The sequence below is a fragment of the Oncorhynchus masou genome, chromosome 29, assembly GCF_036934945.1.
Source record: "Oncorhynchus masou masou isolate Uvic2021 chromosome 29, UVic_Omas_1.1, whole genome shotgun sequence".
Taxonomy (NCBI): Eukaryota; Metazoa; Chordata; class Actinopteri; order Salmoniformes; family Salmonidae; genus Oncorhynchus; species Oncorhynchus masou.
Window position 1 is genome coordinate 27203428 of NC_088240.1, and position 18237 is coordinate 27221664.

Here is an 18237-nt window from a genome sequence, read left to right on the forward strand (position 1 = left end):
GAGAGAAAGAGGAAGATAGAGACAGAGATAGAGAGGGAGGAAGAGATAGGGAGAAAGAAAGAAAGAAATAGAGAGAGAGAAGACAGGCTATGTGCTCACTGCCCACAAAATGAGGTGGAAACTGAGCTGCACTTCCTAACCTCCTGCCCAATGTATGACCATATTAGAGAGACATATTTCCCTCAGATTACACAGATCCACAAAGAATTCGAAAACAAATCCAATTTTGAAAAACTCCCATATCTACTGGGTGAAATTCCACAGTGTGCCATCAAAGCAGCAAGATTTGTGACCTGTTGCCACGAGAAAAGGGCAACCAGTGAAGACCACGCATCATTGTAAATACAACCCATATCTATGCTTATTTATTTTATCTTGTGTCCTTTACCATTTGTACATTGTTAAAACACTGTATATATATATATATATATATATATATATATATATATATATATATATATATATATATATATAATATGACATTTGTAATGTCTTTATTGTTTTGAAACTTCTGTATGTGTGATGTCTACTGTTCATTTTTATTGTTTATTTCACTTTATATATTATCTACCTCACTTGCTTTGGCAATGTTAACACATGTTTCCAATGCCAATAAAGCCCTTGAATTGAATTGAATTGAGAGAGAGAGAGAGAGAGAAGAGAGAAGGGGATTGAGGGGATAAAGAGAGGGAGGATACGGTGACAGAGGGAGGAAGGAAATAGTATAATCTGTTATCAACAGCAAAAACAGTCTTTAGGAATCAATTCAAACACTTCATGTCAAATGTTATTTTTTAGAGAGTCCATGGTTGTATTCCCAATGGCCGCCTATACACCCTGGTCAAAAGTAGTGCACTAAATAGGGAATAGTGCACAATTTGGGATGTAGCCCAGGTTTGTTACACCTGGCCATTACAGCATTATAGCAGCTAATCAGTACTGATACTAAACTCATTATCAGATTAGCATCCTCTTCTGATTCAATGCCAAGCAAATTTGCATCTGTAGGCCTGAGTTTAAAGATATAGACCGCTTTTCAGTATAGAGTGTTGTGCTTCTTCACAAAGAAACATGAGTGGTTCAGGAACAGCAAAGAACAAACACACCACACTATTCCGTATCTAGGAGAAGGGTTTGAAGATGGGAGAAGAGAAAGGAGCGCTGACGCTGCCTCACTCTCCAACCAAGCTGCATGGACTGAGGAGCAAAACTGAAGTCTAAAGGAAATTCAGTAACTATTAAAGGATCATGGAAGTTGTTAAGTGTTCCTTTATTGTTAAAAAAACATGTCAGCGCTTCATCAGTGAGTTGGGAGCAGGACAAGAGAAGGAGACATTAAGGGGACAATGATACAGGAAGCCTGTGGAGTGGGTTGGAGGTGACTGTATGGTGTCCTCCACACCTCACTGCCCGCTCAGCAAGGGGTAGGGGTGGCAGAATACCAATAGGTATCTGGGTACGGGCTGGGGGGAGGAGAGGGGTGGTTAATCAGTTATAGAACCCATTGCCCTTTATGGTTGAGAGGACTGGGGTCCACTCACCAACCGAGATTTCACAAAATGGTAAAAAAAATCGAGACTCTGCATGCAGAATTCTGCAACATATATCCTCCGCGTACAAATCTAAAACAACAAATAATGCACGCAGAGCAGAATTAGGCCGATATCCGCTAATGATCAAAATCCAGAAAAGAGCTGTTAAATTCTACAACCACCTAAAAGGAAGCGATTCTCAAACCTTCCATAACAAAGCCATCACCTACAGAGAGATGAACCTGGAGAAGAGTCCCCTAAGCAAGCTGGTCCTGGGGCTCTGTTCACAAACACAAACAGACTCCACAGAGCCCCAGGACAGCAACACAATTAGACCCAACCAAATCATGAGAAAGGAGTAGGGTATATGATTAGGGTATATGATTAGAGTAAAAGGAAGAAAGCATCAGAGGAAAGATACAGCATCCTGATCAGATGACCTGTCTTTGAGAGGATCTCTTGGAGAGGCCAAAGCACAGCAGCAGAAAGGTTTGGACTTTTTCACACAGACAGATAGGCGGATATGGCCCTGGAGGGGTCACCAGGCAGCACATACAGGCAGCCATCTTTCCTCTATCAGGTATGCCAACCCATCTGTCAGACTGGTGGCAGTCTCTCTCTTTATCCATCTCTCTCTAGTGTGAGGTCATGGGCAAGCAGCAGGTCTGAGCTGGACCTCTCAGTCTGTGACCCAGAAAGAGCCAGGCCATAAAAACACACACACACACACACACACACACACACACACACACACACACACACACACACACACACACACACACACACACACACACACACACACACACACACACACACACACACACACACACACACACACACACACGCACACGCACACAAACACGCACACACACAAACATAGCCAGGCCGGGTCCAAGCTCCTGAGGGAGGAGCAGGACAGTGAAACGCAACATACGCCAACACATGACCTTGTCCTGGAGGGGCGGCCCGTGCCCTGTGCTCCATGCCCCACTCAGGCCTGGCATGGTGAGCAGAGAGAGTGCACCAGATGGGCCTGGTAATGTGTTTGGCATGATGAGAGGCGTGATGTGTGTGTAGGTACCTCACCTCTCACCACTATCTTCAGGTGACACCATGAGCCACCAGTGTGTGTGTTTGTGGGAGGGAAGGGTGTGTGGGGATGGGTGTGTGTGTATGTGTCTTTGTGTGTGTCAGAGAGAGGTGTGTGTGTAGGGGGTTAGTTCATTAACAACACTGCAGGGGCCATAGGGGAAGAAGGGATGGCGGGATGAGGCTATGGAGAGAGGGGGGGGGCTATCAACAACTCCATTTGGTGTATAAGGTTTTAGCTGCAGATGCTGTGATACTTTGGTTTGTGTGGGATGAAGTCATGGGATCTATAGCTCCTTACAGCTGAGTGGCCCAGCAGTCTAAGGCACTGCATCGCTGCAGCCCCTGGTTTGAATTCAGGCTGCATCACATCCGGCCGCGATTGGGAGTCCCAGAGGGCGGCGCACAACTGGCCCAGCGTTGTCTGGGTTTGGCCGGGGTAGGCTGTCATTGTAAATAAGAATTTGTTCTTAGCTGACTTGCCTAGTTAAAAAGGTTAAATAAATAAATCAATAAATAATAATAATCGGTAGCTTGTATACACTATTTGAAAGTGTGTCAGAATACAATATTTGTATGCGATGTAGGTAACAGGTTTATAACTAAAAACATTTTAGCATCTTCCCATAGACACAAACACACACAACCTAATCATCATGTCGACACACATGGCAGAGAGAGCAGTACACCCACAAAGGCACCACCAGTTAAGAAAAAGTATTCAAACGTTTAAAGACAAAAACAAAGGGGAAAACAACACAATCCTGTTTCCCTCTTCAATCACTATGATGTTCTGGTCAACAGCAGACACAGGTTTCTATTGTCCGTCTCCCATCAAAAGGAGAGCTGGCCCAAGCATGCACAGATTACACCTGAAGCATAAGGACTTGCAGCGAGTGGTAAACTTCATCAACAACTACGCAGAGGATAATGCAATTACCAGGATGTCACCCAGGAAACAAACCCTTGGTGGAAAGCTGCTGCCATCCCATGTGACTAAAGCAGTGGTGTGGCGTCTCTACAAGGAATCGATGACAACACTTGGTATGTAAATCATAAATACATTTGGTTTATTTAATTGACCTCCAACATGACTGGCACTACTTTTATGGATCTCACATGATTATTTTTGTTATTTCCTGTTTCACAGCTTCGATGCTGTGGTTGCTAAAGAGCGTTCAGACTCAGTCAGGACCAGGTTTCAGCTGCTGCGCCACGCTGACATGCTTCCTCCCATAGACGGTCTGCCTGTACAAGCACCACCTGGACGGGACACAGCTAGACAAATGTATCTTTTTGAGAAGATCAGGGACTTTTTGCGAAGAAAAAGCTACGGACATCACATGCCCTGCACCAACGTCAAGGGCAGGACAGAAACAGTCTCTCTGAATATAGATTCATTTGTTCATGCGTGGTGCGGACGGACCAGTCATTAGCACTATCTGCAGTGCCTCTATTCAACTGACTCTCTCCTAACACACACGCCATACGTTGCTGCTACTATTTTAAATTTTTTCCTGCTGCTCAGCCACTTTACCCCTGATTGTATACATATAACTACCATGTATCACTGATATCGTTATTGATATTATTCTTGTACATACTGATACATTCTGATATTGCTACTATGCAAGTGACCATTTGGCTGTACCGTTTACACCTTCTGTAGAGACCATCCACTTAGCAAGATGTGGCTGGGGGATATAGCCTTTCTTTCATATGAACTTTCACAAGACCCATCAATTTAGTGTCTTTCACATGACCCATCAATTTAGTGTCTTTCACATGACCCATCAATTTAGTGTCTTTCACATGACCCAACAATTTAGTGTCTTTCACAAGACCCATCACAAGCGAGTCTGAGTAAGCGTTAATTTAATATTCATAAAATATTTTTATCTGGATACTTTGTTTACCTGGATTTTTTCCCTATTGTAGGCTACTACTTTGACCACTTTTAGTCTTAATCTTTACTTCACAACTCACTGTTTAGCACATGACTCCACATGTGAATCTGTAAAGAGATGGGTGGGGCTGGCTTAAGGTGTGAACAATGCTGAAAGGGTGTAGACAAAGGAGGGCCATTTTCAAGGGCCATTTTCTCAAAAGTTACAAGTTTATCAACTTTCAAAGCAGAATTACTTTCCTATTATTCCTCAAATACAGTGTATGATAAAACATGTTTTAGCTCTGTGCCTCTGCTTTTATCCAATGTAAAAAACACAATTAAAATTTTTGCTACATAAGACCAAATCTAGGCAGTTGGTCACATATGTGTACCTACCATAGGAGTCTCCTCGAAGCCTACCATTGACTATGTACATACCCAGTGTCCAAGAGAGCTGCAGGAGTTGTGACCGTTTTTTATTGGTTATGATGTCGTAGTTGTGTCTAGGGGGGAATAGGGGGGAGGGAACGCTGTCACCTCCAGGCAGGTGTTTGTCCCGCTGTGTGCTGAGGGTGTCAGGTTCTTACCCATTTCTGGCATTTATGTCACCACAGACTAGTACATGTCCCTGGGCCTGGAAATTGTTGATCTCCCCCTCTAGGATGGAGAAGCTGTCATTATTAAAGTATGAAGATTCTATTGGGGGGATATATGTAGCACACATAAGGACATTTTTCTCTGTTGAGATCATTTCAATATTAATTTCAAGCCATATGTAAAATCATGTTTTGACTAGATTAATAGAGTGGGTTAGATCTGCTCTATACCAAATTAGCATTGTGTTTTCCCTGTTTCACACCTGGTAGTTTGGTGGATGGGAAAACCAGCTCTCTGTAACCTAGAGAGCAACGAGCGGGTCCGTCTCCTTAATGTTTCTTGTAGGATGAAGTCTAGGTTTCTGCTCTAGTGTTGTTGTGGTTTAGGCCCGGACCATCACAGTAGATGTGAGCAAAGCATGTTGAGCATCTGATACATACCTCTTAGGTTGCGGAATGGGGCCTGGGCCTGTTGCTCTGTGTCTCTCCCTCCAGCCTGAGCTGTCAATCACGTTCAACTGTTTACCCCCCGGCCCCTCCCCTTAACACGGCTCCTGGCTGCTAATTGGCCCACACGCACAACAATTTACTACTCAATTTGTCAGGCCCTGGAGTGCCGCTCTGTGAGCTGCTAGCCATGCCTTGTCAGCACTTAGAAAGCCGAAGTGGTGAGAACGCCTGCAGGGTAGGGAAACAGAATGTGTATCCCAAACGGCACCCTATTCCCTATATAGTACACTACCACTGTACACAGGACCCCGTATGGGCTCTGGTCAAAGGTAGCGCACTATATAGGGAATAGGGTGCCATTTGAGATGCACACAGAGTAACATAATACTGGTGCTGAGATGAAAGACTGAAACAACGTACGGAAGTCCATTAAAAGCCTCTTTAGGATACGGAATAATTAGTTGTAATGTAGAAATCATAATAATAATCCTAATCATAATGATAATCATAATGATAATCATAAGTGCTCAGCACGGTCATAATGACATCATTTGGATGTGGTGTAATGAGAGACATTATCTTTGATCTATGATTGATCTGGGAGAATGAGAGAGACAAGGAGATAGGGAGGGGATGGGGAAGGAAGGGAGAGAGAGAGAGAGGGAGAGGGAGGGAGAGGGGGATGAGGGATGGAGGGAAAGGGGGAGCGAGCGAGAGGGAGAAGAGAGTGAGAAAGTGTGTGAGGGTGTTAGAGAGAGCAAGAGATAACAAGAGAAAGAGAGAGAAAGCTAGCAAGAGAGCGCTGAGCAATCAACCAGGTTTCCCATGGAACACATTTCCAGAAAGTGGGGGATTGAGTGTGAAGAGAAAGAACCCATAATGTCTCTAAATGCACAACAGAAACATCAAATTAACCCAGTATATAATTGTTGGTCTGGAATGAAGAATGTGCAACCAAGCATACACAGAGCAGAGCTTACACAGTATTTATGAGCTCCAAGTGAACTGTGCACTCAAATTCACCCCGCAAAACATATTGCACTATACCCATCTCTGAGGATCTGAGTAGCTGATGCATTAAATGTTGGTATGGGATGAATAACAGCTACATTGTTTTGTTCTCAATCTTTTATTCCACCAGTATACCACCCCCCCCCCCCCCCTCTCTCTGTCTCTCTCTTCCCTCACAGTTTATTTCTTTATCTCGGACTTTATTTCTTCATTGTCTTTCGCCTGGCCGGGGGGCCCTGAGGTTGGCTCTAGCTCTCTTTCTGTTAACTCATTCTGAGAACGTCTGGACTCCTCTGGCCAAAGTAAATAATACACACCTGTCTGCACCCTAAGAGGGCTGCGTGTGTGTGTGTTTCATTGTGTGTGTGTGTGTGTGTGTGTGTGTGTGTGTGCGTGTGTGTGTGTAGAAGCTTCCAATCAATATTGCAGGGCGCTCTCTAAGCCGGGGGCCTTGCAGTCCAGCGTAGCTCAGGCAGGTGTGCATGTGTTTGTGTGTGTGTGTGTTTGTGTGTGTGTAGCCCAGGCTAGGCAGACGGAGATGGAGGTTCAGTGAGAGGGTTAGGATCGTGTCTCTTCCCATCCAGAACAGGCTCAACAAAGGGCACATGGTGAGAGAGGTATCTGCATCTGCCGTGATAAAGGCCTGACAATATAAGGAGTGTACGGACAAAGGTCTTGTGAAGAAGGTGATATGGGATAGTATACTGCTCAACACTCACTATCTGTGAGTCTATGTGTGTCCTTAAGGTGTCTGGTCTGATGTGTCATCCATTGTGAGACTGATACAACAACCATGAGTCATTCATCGGATTAGAGGACACCTTGGAGTTTCACGATTCAGCCTCACACATACATATTTAAATAGGAGATACATATATAATCAGGGACATCTGCCCAGAAGAGAGAGAGAGAGAGAGTGTGTGTGTGTGTGTGTGTGCTTATGTTTGCTTGATTGACACAACTAAACACAGTAGGTGATCACACTGTGGCCCAGCTGTCCTACCACGGGACATGTGAAGGGGAGGGAATTTTTTCTTCACAAAGGAACCATGGTTGACAACCTACTGTTTATCCCTAAGGCTTTAAGCCAATCAGTGGACAGACCCAGCCAATTCAGTTACTGCAGCAGCCTCACTCAAACATAACCATAGGCACACAAGCTGTCAGAGAGAGAGAGAGAGAGAGAGAGAGAGAGAGAGAGAGAGAGAGAGACAGAGACAGAGACAGAGACAGAGACAGAGAGACAGAGAGACAGAGAGAGTGAGACAGACAGAAAGAGACAGAGAGAGAGAGAGACAGAGAGAGAGAGTGAGAGAGAGAGAGAGTGAGACAGACAGAAAGAGACAGAGAGAGAGAGAAAGAAAGAAAGAAAGAAAGAAAGAAAGAAAGAAAGAAAGAAAGAAGAAAAAAAGGGAGAAGAAAGAGAGAGGGGGAGATGGAGAGAGAACAGAGAAAGACAGAGAGAGATAAAGAGAAAAAGAGAAACACAAATAAAAGAATGCAACAGGCAGTGAGCATCTATACTTGACATGCATGATTCCTTCTGTCCCAGGCGTGGGCCCGTACCAGATGGCTGAGTGGTGTAAATATGGCCAACTTGACCCAAAGAAGCAGATCACCAAATCAGCCAGGCCCACACTGTTCATGGTTAATTACACCACCGCCCGTTATGGAGAGCCTTGACCGTGTTAAACTCATAACTGATTAAGAACTCCAGTCACAGCAGAAAACGTTGATGTTTTTTGTTTTTTGCAATCACACCACGGTATGGTTTATATTTCCCAACAGATGAACTCTGGAACAGGCCACTCCATGTCACTTGGTGTGAAGTTTAACATGTTACAGTAAATGTGTTGAGACTGTGGTTTAACATGTTACAGTAAATGTGTTGATACTGTGGTTTAAGAGCCTGCTGGTCAGTGGATCTGTGGTTTAACATGTTACAGTAAATGTGTTGAGACTGTGGTTTAAGAGCCTGCTGGTCAGTGGATCTGTAGTTTAACATGTTACAGTAAATGTGTTGAGACTGTGGTTTAACATGTTACAGTAAATGTGTTGAGACTGTGGTTTAACATGTTACAGTAAATGTGTTGATACTGTGGTTTAAGAGCCTGCTGGTCAGTGGATCTGTGGTTTAACATGTTACAGTAAATGTGTTGAGACTGTGGTTTAAGAGCCTGCTGGTCAGTGGATCTGTGGTTTAACATGTTACAGTAAATGTGTTGAGACTGTGGTTTAAGAGCCTGCTGGTCAGTGGATCTGTGGTTTGTGGTTTATCATGTTACAGTAAATGTGTCACACCACAGTATGGTTTATATTTCCCAACAGATGAACTCTTGAACAGGCCACTCCATGTCACTTGGTGTGTGGTTTAACATGTTACAGTAAATGTGTTGAGACTGTGGTTTAAGAGCCTGCTGGTCAGTGGATCTGTGGTTTAACATGTTACAGTAAATGTGTTGAGACTGTGGTTTAACATGTTACAGTAAATGTGTTGAGACTGTGGTTTAAGAGCCTGCTGGTCAGTGGATCTGTGGTTTAACATGTTACAGTAAATGTGTTGAGACTGTGGTTTAACATGTTACAGTAAATGTGTTGAGACTGTGGTTTAACATGTTACAGTAAATGTTTTGAGACTGTGGTTTAACATGTTACAGTAAATGTGTTGATACTGTGGTTTAAGAGCCTGCTGGTCAGTGGATCTGTGGTTTAACATGTTACAGTAAATGTGTTGAGACTGTGGTTTAAGAGCCTGCTGGTCAGTGGATCTGTGGTTTAACATGTTACAGTAAATGTGTTGAGACTGTGGTTTAACATGTTACAGTAAATGTGTTGAGACTGTGGTTTAAGAGCCTGCTGGTCAGTGGATCTGTGGTTTAACATGTTACAGTAAATGTGTTGAGACTGTGGTTTAACATGTTACAGTAAATGTGTTGAGACTGTGGTTTAACATGTTACAGTAAATGTTTTGAGACTGTGGTTTAACATGTTACAGTAAATGTGTTGATACTGTGGTTTAAGAGCCTGCTGGTCAGTGGATCTGTGGTTTAACATGTTACAGTAAATGTGTTGAGACTGTGGTTTAAGAGCCTGCTGGTCAGTGGATCTGTGGTTTGTGGTTCTGATAGTGACCCAGGCGTCACTGAGAAACCTGACCCTCTTAACTCCTCCCACTCAATTATTAGTGGAGAGAGGCAGAGCATGCTTAAGAATTAGCATCGGTGGATGTTAACAGTGCACACACATATACACTATAAATACAAAAGTATATGGACACGGCTTCAATTTAGTGAATGTGGCTATTTCAGATACACCCGTTTCTGACAGGTGTATAAAATCGAGCACACAGCCATGCAATCTCCATAGACAAACATTGACAGTAGAATGGCCTTGCTGAAGAGCTCAATTACTTTCAACATGGCACCCCAAGTCTGTTCGTCAAATTACTGCCCTGCTAGAGCTGCCCCGGTATTCTGTAAGTGCTGTTATTGTGAAGTGGAATCGTCTAGGAGCAACAACGGCTCAGCCGCGAATTGGTAGACCACACAAGCACACGGAATGGGACCGGCGAGTGCTGAAGCTTGTAAAGCTTAAATATCATATGTCCTCGGTTGCAACACTCACTACTGAGTTCCAAACTGCCTCTGGAAGTAACGTCAACACAATAACAGTTTGTCGAGAGCTTCATGAAATGGGTTTCCATGGCCAAGCAGACGTACACAAGGCTAAGATCACCATGCGCAATGTCAAGCATCGGCTGGAGTGGTGTAAAGCTCACTGCCATTGAACTCTGGAGCAGTGGAAACGCGTTCTCTGGCATGATGAATCACGCTTCACCATCTGGCAGTCCGATGGATGAATCTGGTTTTGACGGATGCCAGGAGACACTACCTACCCGAATGCATAGTGACAAATATAAAGTTTGGTGGAAGAGGACTAATGGTCTAGGGCTGTTTTTCATGGTTTAGGCCCCTTAGTTCCAGTCAAGGGAAATCAACGCTACAGCATACAATGACATTCTAGACAATTCTGTGCTTCCTACTTTGTGACAACAGTTTGGGGAAGGCCCTTTCCTGTTTCAGCATGACAATCCCCCCGTGCACAAAGGGAGGTCCATACAGAAATTATTTTTCTAGATCGGTGTGGCACAGAGCCCCGACCTCAACCCCATCGAACACCTCTGGGATGAATTGGAACGCTGACAGCAAGCCAGGCCTAATCGCCCAGCATCATTGTTCAATCTCACTAATACTCTTGTAGCTGAATGGAAGCAAGTCCCAACAGCAATGTTCCATCTACTGGAAAGCCTTCCCAGAAGAGTGGAGGCTGTTATAGCAGTAAAGGGGGGACCAACTCCATGATTTTGGAATGAGATGTTTGACGAGCAGGTGTCCACATACTTTCGGTCATGTAGTGTATGTGCAAGAACTCATCCAGACAGGCACGCACACAGGCAGCCACGCAAACAGTTTACCACTCCAATGTAATTCAGGGGGCTTGGAAAGATAAAATCATCTATTTCACAGTGTGTGTGTGTGTGTGTGTGTGTGTGTGTGTGTGTGTGTGTGTGTGTGTGTGTGTGTGTGAAATAGAGAGAGAGTGTGAGTGTGGAGCAGAGTCATCCTGCAGGACAGATAGGACTGATAGTAAAGAGAGAGGAGGGCAGGATCAGAACAAAGGGAGCAGGAGGAGAGGAGAAGAGAAGAGGAGGAGGAGAGGAGCAGAGGAGGAGAGAAGAGGAGGAGATGAGGAAAGGAGAGGAGAGGGAGGAGAGAAGAGGAGGAGGAGAGGAGCAGAGGAGCAGAGGAGAGGAGGAGGAGATGAGGAAAGGACAGGAGAGGAGGAGAGGAGGAGAGGGAGGAGAGGAGGAGAAGGAAATTAGCCATTGAGACGAGACAAGTTAGAGACAAGACAGGGCAGGTACAGACACACGACACACAGACACACATACAGTCTGTTTGGGTGGCTGGCTCCTTAATTCTCAGGAGAGCAGAAGGAGAGGGGAACAAGGAGAGGGGGAGAAGGGCAGTAAATAGAGATAGCAAACAAGAACAGCACAGTGACAGGTGTTTAGCTTCTATCTAGGGGGAGAGGAGGGGAGCGAGAGAAAAAGAGAAGAGCGAGTAGAAGAGCAAGAGAAAGGGAGAGGGGATGAATATGAAGCCAGGCAGCAGAGAAAACACAATGAGGTAAGAAGGAAAGAAAATATCCACCAGACAGACGGTCTGGAAACAAGCTAGCCATTGAACCCAGCCCAAGTCCTAGTACACTACCACACAACACCCAACAAGAACACACTATACTTATTAAAAAGCCTAACAATACAAGCTATAATATACTATGAGGCCAACTGAAGGTATCACTCAACAAAAAATGGTTAATTAAATAATGCTAAGAATGAAAGTATATTATAAAACCTCCTCCTCTCAATTTTGCACAACAGTGTTACAAAAAACAACATAAATCAGAGGACAGTAACACCCACAGGCACCAGGCAAGACAGTAACACCCACAGGCACCAGGCAAGACATTAACACCCACAGGCACCAGGCAAGACATTAACACCCACAGGCACCAGGCAAGACATTAACACCCACAGGCACCAGGCAAGACATTAACACCCACAGGTCAGTGTGTGTGTGCGCGCGGGTGGGAGCATGCATGTGCGTGTTTTCAGTCCTAATGGTCCTGTGGGGAGAGAGGTCAGTCTCAGTCAACTGACGCTTCATTCAGGGGCACGGAGAATGACTGACAGGTCTCACACGCACGCACGCACGCACACACACACACACACACACACACACAATGGCTCTGTGTCATGCTCCTTTACTGCTAACGGCTCCTAAACTGCCAATTTGGTTCCCTGTCTGTTAGACTGTGAGGCTGTCCCAAATGGCCCCCTATTCTCTACAGTGCTCTACTTTTGACAAGAGCCATATGATCCTTCTCTGGACTGAGAGGGGAGCTCTAGTATGATCAACCCTCTGAACTCTCTCCAGTCTCCAGTCCTCATCTAGTGAACATCATTTAACCCTGGAGGAGGGGGGTATTATGGATTTATTTTGGTGTTGAAATGAAAAGTAAGAAGGGGAGGGAAGTACAAGCCAGTTACAGTCAAAGAAGAAATATACCCTGTTGTAGGTATAATATCTAGGTGTCCAAGGTTGTGTAAACTCATTGTTGAAATAAGATATGTAATTGGGTTTGTGAGAAACCAATTGATGGTGCCATCTGAAGCTGAAAGGAATTGATGCGCTTGGCAAAGCAGCCATCTCACCTCATTTGTTGTAAATTAAACTGTCGCTGTTTTAACAATGTGATGTAATTATGTGACAAGTTCCCTTTCTCCTCTCGGAGGATTCAGGTATGTAGTTGTGGGTGTGAGAGGAAAAAAGAGGAGAGAGGAAGAGAGAAACAGAGAAACAGGCAGAGATGTAGAGAGCGAGAAAGAAATGAGAGCTCATCTCAAGGTGAGCGAGAGAGATGTGCACGCGCATGTGTGAGTGTGTGTGTACGTGCATGTGTGTGTGTCAGAGATGTTCGCGCGTGGTCTGGGGCTGGCAGGTTATCATTTGTCAGCGCTGCCTGCAGGTGGCATGGTCCTCATCCATTGAGTGACCTGCCTCCAGTCATCCATCGCCCCACTGCTTCTCCTTCCACCCATCCATCTTTCCCTGCCTTTAATTCTGCACTGTGACTGTGTTTGTGTGTGTGTGTATGTGTGTGTGTGTGTGTGTGTGTGTGTGTGTGTGTGTGTGTGTGTGTGTGTGTGTGTGTGTGTGTGCATGCGTGCGTGTGTGTGTGTGCACTGGCATGTGTGTGTGTAAATCTCTGTAACCTCTACTGTATATCTTGCTGTCTGTTTGCATTTAGTGTTTGCTATTGCCTGCTGTCTTGAGGAGTGTGAGAAACTATTTATTCTCTGCACTGTACAGCATCACATAGGGAGGAGCATATTCTCCCCCTGCAGACTCTACTAGCAGGGCTCCACTATATAAACTAAACTATGGGCCTCCCGAGTGGCGCAGTGGTCTGAGGCACTGCATCACAGTGTTAGCTGTGCCACTAGAGATTCTGGCTCTGCCATAACCGGGAGACCCATTGGGCGGCGCACAATTGGCCCAGTGTCGTCTGGGTTATGGGGAGGGTTTGGCCGGCAGAAATGTCCCATCGTGCACCAGCGACTCCAGTGGCGGGCCGGGCACAGTGCACGCTGACACTGTCGTCAGGTGTACGGTGTTTCCTCCGACACGTTGGTGCGGATGGCTTCCTGGTTAAGTGGGCATTGTGTCAGGAAGCAGTGCGGCTTGGTTGAGTTGTGTTTCGGAGGATGCACGGCTTCTGACCGTCGCCTCTCCCAAGTCCGTACGGGAGTTGCAGCGATGAGACAAGACTGTAACTACCAATTGGATACCACGAAATTGGGGAGAAAAAGGGGTAAAAAAATAAAATAAACACCAAAAAATAAACTATGCCTGCTCTCACCTCGGAATAGAGCCAGGGAATACTCGAAGAGATGGGCAAAGTGAGTGGAGCAATGGACAGAGGCACCCTGGGGTCTAAATAATGAGGTAGGCAGAGATGTTTGTTCACCCCGGGAGAAAGAGAGAAAGAGAGAGAGATGGGGGAGAGAGATGTTTACTCAGCTGTCAGGAGAGAGGTTTTCACAGGAAAAGGACCTCAAGATGCAATGAGTCTTCTCAAGCACTATAGAGGTCTTTCACACAATGCGAGAAGAGGGGCTAGAGAAGATAACTAGTCCATTTCTGCAACGCGGCAACTAAACCAAATCATCACCAGATGTAGATAGAGTGTGAACATAATGATGACAGCTGAGGTAATAGAAGAGGACAGGAAGAAAGGGTATGCCAGGTATGGTGCTCAACTGAATGCATTCTACCAAAATGTCTTCCTCATTTAACACAACATCCAATAGCCATCATTGAAGGTTCATCTGAACGAGAGTAATTCTCACCCGGCTTAAGCTTCACAAGGACATGGACTGGATATGTGAGAGAGTGATGTGATAGAGATCAATGCAACAACAGAGAACTGCATATGTTCTCTTAGCAACATGAACCTCTCCATTTTCCCAAGTGTTCCACATTCTGTTCTATTCTTTCTGTTCTGGTTTTAATTCTATGGTTGTAACTCTCCGGCCTGGCCTAGTGAGCTCAGCTAACCGACGTGTCCCCATGCAGACTGACTGTGTGCCTGATGCTGATGAGAAACAGGAGAGGATATAGCTGAATTGGAGTAAGAAGGACACCGTTTTTAAGACAGAGAGAAATAGTGAGATATGGAGATTTAAAGAAAGACAGATGAAAAGAGGGAAGAAAAAGCTAAGGAGAGATGGAGTTAAGAGGACAGGACACACTGTGAGTTAGACAGTGAGAGAGGGATATAGCTAAGGAAAGAAAGAGAGAGGTAGAATAAAAATCTAATAAATAAAGAGGATGGTGCCATGTCTCTCAGTGCATAGCCCCTGATTAATCTGCTCATTAGAATGGATACCACGGCTGATTATTACATTAATAATCCATCGTGTGAAGGGCTGTCTGACGCAGAGAGAGAGAGAGAGAGAGAGACAGAGCGAGAGACAGAGAGAGAGAGAGACAGAGCGAGAGACAGAGAGACAGACAGACAGAGAGAGCGAGAGAGAGAGCGAGAGAGAGAAAGAGAGAGAGAGAGAGACAGACAGACAGACAGAGAGAGCGAGAGAGAGAGCGAGAGAGAGAAAGAGAGAGAGAGAGAGACAGACAGACAGACAGACAGACAGACAGACAGACAGACAGAGAGAGAGAGCGAGAGACAGACAGACAGACAGACAGAGAGAGCGCGAGAGAGAGAAAGAGAGAGAGAGAGAGAGAGACAGACAGACAGACAGACAGACAGACAGACAGACAGACAGACAGACAGAGAGAGAGAGAGAGAGAGAGAGAGAGAGAGAGGGAGAGGGAGAGGGAGAGGAGAGAGAGAGAGAGAGAGAGAGAGAGAGAGAGAGCGACAGACAGACAGACAGACAGACAGACAGACAGACAGACAGACAGACAGACAGACAGACAGACAGACAGACAGACAGACAGACAGACAGACAGAGAGAGAGAGAGAGAGAGAGAGAGAGAGAGAGAGAGAGAGAGAGAGGGAGAGAGAGAGAGAGAGAGAGAGAGAGAGCGAGAGAGAGAGCGACAGACAGACAGACAGACAGACAGACAGACAGACAGACAGACAGACAGAGAGAGAGAGCGAGAGACAGACAGACAGACAGACAGAGAGAGCGCGAGAGAGAGAAAGAGAGAGAGAGAGAGAGAGACAGACAGACAGACAGACAGACAGACAGACAGACAGACAGACAGACAGACAGACAGAGAGAGAGAGAGAGAGAGAGAGAGAGAGAGAGAGAGAGAGAGAGAGAGAGGAGTCTCGCCTCGCATCGCCTCCCAGACACAGATTAACCTGTTTTCCTCAGGAGCCTGGGAGCCTGGAGAGTCCCGAACAGCCATGTACCTGCACCCCTACCTAGGAACTCAGCTCTTACTGCTGGAGTTATACCATGCACACATCTACACAGATACCTTAGGGCCATATAAGCCAAGGCTGACCTCTGTTTATGACCCTGCACTTATACAATATGCTATAATTTTTAAAACTTTATTTTAGTCATTCAATTCTCCACAAAATGAACTCTGGGCGAGCACTGTTACTTATTGTACAAGGATCCATAGATTTCTACAACATTTACATATGACTTCACTCATAGTGAGGACTAGCACAGTGTATAGAGAACTGGTATGCTGTCTCTATCCCAGGTCCCTGGTCTCATTACCTGGGGCCCCTGAGGGTCCACTGTATCACACCTAGGAGGCCAACAAAACCTTCACAACCACTGCCTTAGAAACATTACATTGTGCCATAGGACCCGGGTCAAAAGTAGTGCACTATATAGGAAATAGTTGATAAAAGTTCAAGCATTTCATTGTACTGTTTTACACCTGATGTATCCTGTGCATGTGACAATAAAACTATTACACTTTTGAACTATTTCCTATATAGTATTATTTCCGAACAATTCAGAATACAAGTAATACAACAGAGAAGAAAAACACGGGAAATATGAGAAGAAAAAAAACACCAGAACGCAAGTTATATCAGGTCAGTGAGAATAACAATATTTACAATGTGCATGGATACTGGAATGATTGAGGTAGGTGTGTACACTGAACAAACGTATAAACTCAACATGCAACCATTTCTAAGATTTTACTGAGTTACAGTTCATATGAGGAAATCAGTCAATTGAAATAAAACCATTAGGCCCTAATCTATGGATTTCAAAGGACCCGGAATACAGATATGCATCTGTTGGTCACAGATACCTTTAAAAAAAAGGTAGGGCGTGGATCAGAAAACCAGTCAGTATCTGGTGTGACCATTTGCATCATACAACGCGACACCTCTCCTTCGCATAGAGTCCCCAATACAAGGTGCACCTGTGTAATGATCATGCTGTTTAATCCATTCCTGATATACCACACCTGTCTGCTGGATGGATTATCTTACTCACTAACAGGGATGTGAGAGAAATAAGCTGGAAACATGGGACCAACACTTTACATGTTGCGTTTATATTTTTGTTCAGTATACATGTAAAAGTGGCTGGTAGCAGGATAAATACTACTGGTAATAATATTCACTATGGTTATGTGGTGAGTGGGTGATGAGTGTGAGTGCATGTGTGTGTGAGTGAGTGCGTGCGTGCGTATGTATGTATGTATGTGTGTGTGTGTGTGTGTGTGTGTGGTGTCAGTAGTGAGTGTGTGAGTGTGTATGTGCGTATGTGTGTGTAAGAAGCGTGTCAGTGTAGGTGAGTGTGCCTGAGTGGGTAGAGACCTGTGGATGAGTGTGTGTGCTTGCCTGAGTGCATGTCAGTGCAGGGAGGAAGTGCAGATAGTCGGTGGGAGAGAGGGAGGGCAGTGGTAGTTACTGAGAGTTTGTAGTAGGCTGTAGAGCACCTACAGATGGAATATCCAAATAAAGTAATGCCGAAAAGGATCTTTGGAAACCTGCCATGTAGATGTACAGAGACGTCTTCTTCACCCATCATTTCACCAAGGATGGAAGGGATGCTGTTTAGTCATTCTCTCGTTTATATTATCTCCTAAATGTTTTAAAGGGGATAGGGGGGACTGTTTACTGGAAGACCGCACTGTGGAGCTGGGGAGTGTGAAGTCAGAGACAGAGGTTGTGATGACACTCTATTCCCTTTATAGTGCACCAATTTATAGTGCACTACTTTATAGTGCAGCACTTGATACCAAACAGTAGTGCACAATATAGGGAACAGGGTGCCATAGGGCCCTGGTCAAAAGCAGCGCACTATAAAGTGAATAGAGTGCAATTTTGAATGCACCCAGAGAGTGTATCTGAGGTAAAAACCTTGTCAATCTACATCACTGACAGACTCCACAAGGTTAAGACTGCAGGATCAATGGAACTTCAACGGAGCAGGTATAAGCAGAATCTAGAATGAGAATGTGTGTTTCAGAGATTATGGATGAGTGTATTCATGTGGAGACAGACAGATATTGAGTGAGAGCATGAGAGAGATAGAGGATGGGGGTAAAGAGAGAGAGAGACAGACAGACAGAGAGAGAGTGAGAGAGAGAAAGGG

At 45.0% G+C, this 18237-nt stretch overlaps 1 protein-coding gene across 2 annotated transcripts in view; it reads right to left on the reverse strand.

The window, feature by feature from the left end:
• The window catches only part of LOC135519282 (receptor tyrosine-protein kinase erbB-4-like), a 540414-nt gene that overhangs the window by 35124 nt on the left and 487053 nt on the right, over positions 1–18237 (reverse strand). The gene's annotated exons all lie outside the window — the stretch shown is intronic.